We start from the raw sequence: 5730 nt of genomic DNA on the forward strand, positions 1-5730 counted from the left end.
CCAACCAGCAAATCTCAATCGTCATTTCATCTCATGACCTCACACATTTTCAATAAATTAACAATCAATCTCAATCGACAACATGGGTCAATCAACATCTAATTCATTTACTCAGTCAATCAACATTTCATTCATATATTTTTAACCACTAATATCTAATTTAATAAATACCTTTTATATTTACCCTCACTTTGGCAAAACCACCCACTAAATCTCTCAATCGAATCTCATCTCATCTCATGATCTCACACACTTTCACATACCTATCCCTCGTCAAACCAATCATCAGTCCTCATTTTGTGACTCACACATTTTCATATGTCTCTTTTATCCCATCGGAAAACCACCTACCAATCTTATTTTATCTCTTGTGACTCACACTTTTTATATGTCTTTTTATCCCTCTACCGATAAATTACCCGATCGAATCTCATCTCCTGATCAACATCTAATTCATATACTCGGTCAATCAACATCTCATTCATATATCTTTAACAACTAATATCTAATTTGTTAAAACCTTTTATATTTACCCTCACTTCGACAAACCACCCACTAAATCTCATCTCATTAGGCATATCATCCACTAAATCTCAATCTCAATCTCATCTCATCTCATCTCGTTACCTCACACACTTTCACACACCTCTTATTCCTCGCCAAATCAACCATAAATCATAATCTTGTGACTCACCAATTTACATATGCTCTTTTATCACATCGGAAAACCACATATCAATCTTAGTCGATCTCTTGTGACTCACACTTTTTCATGTCTCTTTATCTCTCAATTGACAAATCATCACCCGATCGAATCTCATCTCCTGATATCACACACCTCGTCAAACTACTTTATCTACTATTAAAAAAGTGTGCCACTATCTCTCAATATTTATAATATTCGCTTTTAAATTCATATTTTTTGGAATTCAAATACTAGTCTTAAACATTAAATTAATACTTTAACCACTAGACCACTTGAGATTGTTAAAATAATTTTATAATTTTATATATATATATATTTTATATTTAATATTTATTATCAATTAATTAATCTTTATATTATTTAACAAATTATTTATACTCATAAAAGTAATTACACTGATAAGGTAAATAATTAGAAAAGAGAATTTAATTATTATTATTTACTATTTATAAAAATTTTATATTTAATATTTTATATCTCTTAATTAATTATTTTTATCTCATTATATATATTCTCATAAATAAAATATATTTAAAAGAAATAAAAGTATTTATTATTATTATTATATATATATATATAATTAGAGATAAAATATAAAAAGTATTGTATATTGTGGGGGAGAAAAAATAAAAAATAATAATAATTAAGAGACAAATAAATAATTATTTCAAAATAGTATAGACAATTTTTTTATAAAATTAATAATAATAATAATAAATTTTTCTCAATAATTTATTTAAATATTTTCTCTCTCATTATATATATATATATATATATATATATATATATATATATATATATATATAATTTTTTTATATCTTAATTAATTTTTTTCTCATTATATTTAAATTATATATATTCCTTTTATTATTAAGAGATAAAATATATTTAAGAAAAATAAAAGTTTATATATATATATATATATATATAAATTATGAGAGTTAAAATATAAAAAGTAATATATTATTATTATTATATATATTGTAGAAAAGATAAAATAATAAATATTAAAAATATTAATTAGGAGAGAAAAATAAATAATTAATTCAGAGAATAATAATTAATTTAAGAGAGATAATAATTATTATTTTAGGAGGAAGAATGAATGACTGTGAATAGAATGTTTAATAAACCTATAATGCTATAAAAATGAAATTAATGTCACATTTATGTGCTGACATTGTGTAGGAGAAATAAAAAAAAATTATCCAAAACATTGCACTTTTAAAGATAAAAATTCCCTAAACACTTGTGTGCTGATACCTTTACTGAAAACACTTTCGAGCGGAGAAAGGCCCTTTGACGGAAACTCTAGGACTAGAGTTGGATTCGTGGTCTTGCTTTAATTATATTTGCCTAAATTATTTCTTATATATAATATAAACGTATAATTTGCAATTAATACAAATAAAAATACAACTCTAACTATTTTATTCAATGATATTTCTAAATAAATCAATATATATATATATATATATATAATGACTTCTAAGTTCTAACACATTCCTTATAAATGTATTTTGTGTCTTTAAGTATTTTTTTAGTGTCTCATTTCTCTTTACATAGTTAAATTTGAGTTAGTGTTGCTGATTCAGAATTTTATTTGGCTGAATTTGATTTTTGTCACGGTTTTTTTTTGTAATTTTAACTCATAAACATTGGTGGTCGTTTATTGATTTAGGTGGAGAGTTGAGAGTCATTGCCTTTTAGAAGATCTCTATACAAGTAGATTTTGTAATATTTATGTGATTTTTTCTTAAAAATTTAATGTTTTTGTCGTGTGTTTAAACGACTATTTCATAATATCATTATATGGATCATTTTCAAAAAAAAAAAATCATCTAAATTTAGTTCCTTTTTAGTCGGAGAGCTGAGAATTCATTGCCCTTTTAAAAGATCTCTACACAAGTTAATTTTGTAATATTTGTGCGATTTTTCTAAACAAATTTAATGTTTTTGTAGTTATGCTTAAACATTTATCAATTTCATAATATCATTGCATTGATCATTTTTTTATAAATCATCTAAAGTTAGTCTTTTTTTAACAAATTATGTGAAAAAGAGAAAACATATTTTGACATATGTGGAATTTGTAATCATAGTCTTTCAAACCAGAGCCTAAATCTAGCGTCTTATACACTCGAACGGTCAAGATAAATAATATTTTAAATAAGTCTTTTATATTTTAAATAATTTTTTTTATTACTTCAAATATTTTACCACTCAATTCACATACTCATTAATATTCTTAATATTTCATTTTTTTATATCATTTTTATTATTATTATTTTGCCAATAACATGGAAAATTTAATTAGAAGATTATATAAAATAAAAATATAAACACATTCAAAATGAGATGAAATACGAGTATGAGTACTTTAAATTTTGACATGCTATCTTCTAACAAAGAAATTTAGATTTTATTTATGTGATTATCATTTTGTTTTTCTGATTTATAATAATTTTATATTTATTTAACTATTATCTTTTAATTATGTATTTTTTTTTACTATTTTTGCATGTGCAAGTTAACTAAAAAATTAGAGGAGAAATATCCTAAAATTCATTTAAAGTTGTTTAGTTATTATAAATTATTTTGAAAATGTGGTCTATTTATTAATTTTAAATCTAAGAAATTTCATCTAATAATATAAACTATCGATGTTTCGTAATTTATTTAAATTATTAATCATTGCAACCCATAGTCGCTATACTTTAAAATATTTTTATTGCAATTTTAATTTTTTTTTTAATAAAGGAGAACTAGTATTTAAAACTTATTTTTTAAAATATATAGAATGAGTCGTGATAGAAACAACGAGGTTGGAAATGAAAGTAAGGCCACAAATCTGACTTGATGTCAATTGTGTAGAAAAAATAAAAAAAAAATTATCCCGAACATTGCATTGTTAAGGATAAAAATCCCCCGAACATAGCTATTTTCCTAAAAAAAAATTAATTTTTTTATCTTTCCTCCACATGACCATGTTTGGGACAAAAAAAAAGTCTTGAATAAACCATTTTTCTAAAAAAAGTAAATAAATAAATTAGTATAAATATATATATATACTTCTAAGTTCTAACATAACAAAGCACAATTCCTTATAAGTGTATTTTATTTTTTAAGTATTTTTTAGTGTCTCGCTTTTTTTACCTCACTTAAATTTAAGTTAGTGTTACTGATTTGGTATTCTATTTGGCTTAATCTGATTTTCGTCACAGTTTTTTTGTAATCTATATATATATATAATGATGTTTAATTTTTAAAGTGTCTGGATTACCGGTTCGAGAGCTGTGGTTAATTCGAGAGCTGTGGTTAATTTGGATATATATGTGAGAGTAAATGGATACTTGGTCCGGATTGTGGGTTGACCTGTCCATAAACTTAAAACGGTTAAAAATAAAATTAAAAATGTTATTTGTATGTTTCGAACTTGCAATCTAACAAATCAAGTACAACCCTTAAACCAACTAGACTAACCACTTTATATTTATGATTCAACACCAAATTTGATGAATGAGAGATATTTTAACAATAAAAGTTCAATTTTTTAACTAACTAATCTATATATATAATGATGCTTAATTTTTAAAGTGTCCGGATTGCCGGATCGAGAGTTGTGGTTAATTTGGATATATATGTGAGAGTAAATGGATAATTGGGTCGAATTGTGCGTTGACCGCCCATAAACTTAAAACGGTTAAAAATAAAATTAAAAATGCTATGTGTATATTTCAAACTTGCAACCTAACAAAACAAATACAACCCTTTAACCAACTAGGCTAACAATACTTTATATTTAAGATTTAACAACAAATTTGATGAACGCGAGACATTTTAACAATAAAAGTTCAAAATTTTAACTAACTAATATATATATATATATATATATATATATATATATATATATATATAATGATGCTTAATTTTTAAAGTGTCCGGATTGTCGGGTCGAGAACTGTGGTTAATTTGGATATATATGTGATAGTAAATGGATACTTGGGTCGGATTGTGGGTTAACCCGTCATAAACTTAAAACGATTAAAAATAAAATTAAAAATGTTATTTGTATGTTTTGAACTTGCAACCTAACAAAAACAAATACAACTCTTTAACCAACTAGACTAACAACATTTTATATTTAAGATTTAACACCAAATTTGATGAACGCGAGACATTTTAAAAATAAAAGTTCAAATTTTTAACTAACTAATCTATATATATTTATATAATGATGCTTAATTTTTAAAGTGTTCGGATTGCCGGATTGAGAGCTATGGTTAATTTGGATATATATGTGAGAGTAAATGGATACTTGGGTCGAATTGTGGGTTGACCCGCCCATAAACTTAAAAGGTTTAAAAATAAAATTAAAAATGTTATTTGTTTGTTTCGAACTTGCAACCTAACAAAACAAGTACAACCTTTTAACCAACTAGGCTAACAACACTTTATATTTAAGATTCAACACCAAATTTGATGAACGCGAGACATTTTAACAATAAAAGTTTAAAATTTTAATTAACTAATCTCTCTCTCTCTCCCTCTATATATATATATATATAATGATGCTTAATTTTTAAAGTGTCCGAATTGCCGGGTCGAAAACTATGGTTAATTTGGATATATATGTGAGAGTAAATAGATATTTGGGTCGGATTGTGGGTTGACCCACCCATGAACTTAAAACGGTTAAAGATAAAATTAAAAATACTATTTGTATGTTTCGAACTTGTAACCTAACAAAACAAGTACAACCTTTAACTAAGTGTGATTGAGATGTCGTTTGTCGAGAGATAATAGGCCGATATCATTTGAAAGTAGTTAAACAAGTATGAATCAAATATTTGATTGACCAAAGTGTGATGTCACGATGCTAATTATTAAAAAATATGAATCAAATATTTGATTGACAAAATAAAAATGTAAAGTCACGAGATTAGAGATTCATTCGAAAAAAATATGTGATGAAAAATGTGAGAAAATAAGTTGTTTTACCGAAATGAATAAAATGTGGAATG

This window comes from Impatiens glandulifera, chromosome 1 (assembly GCF_907164915.1).
Source record: "Impatiens glandulifera chromosome 1, dImpGla2.1, whole genome shotgun sequence".
In the NCBI taxonomy this organism is placed as follows: Eukaryota; Viridiplantae; Streptophyta; class Magnoliopsida; order Ericales; family Balsaminaceae; genus Impatiens; species Impatiens glandulifera.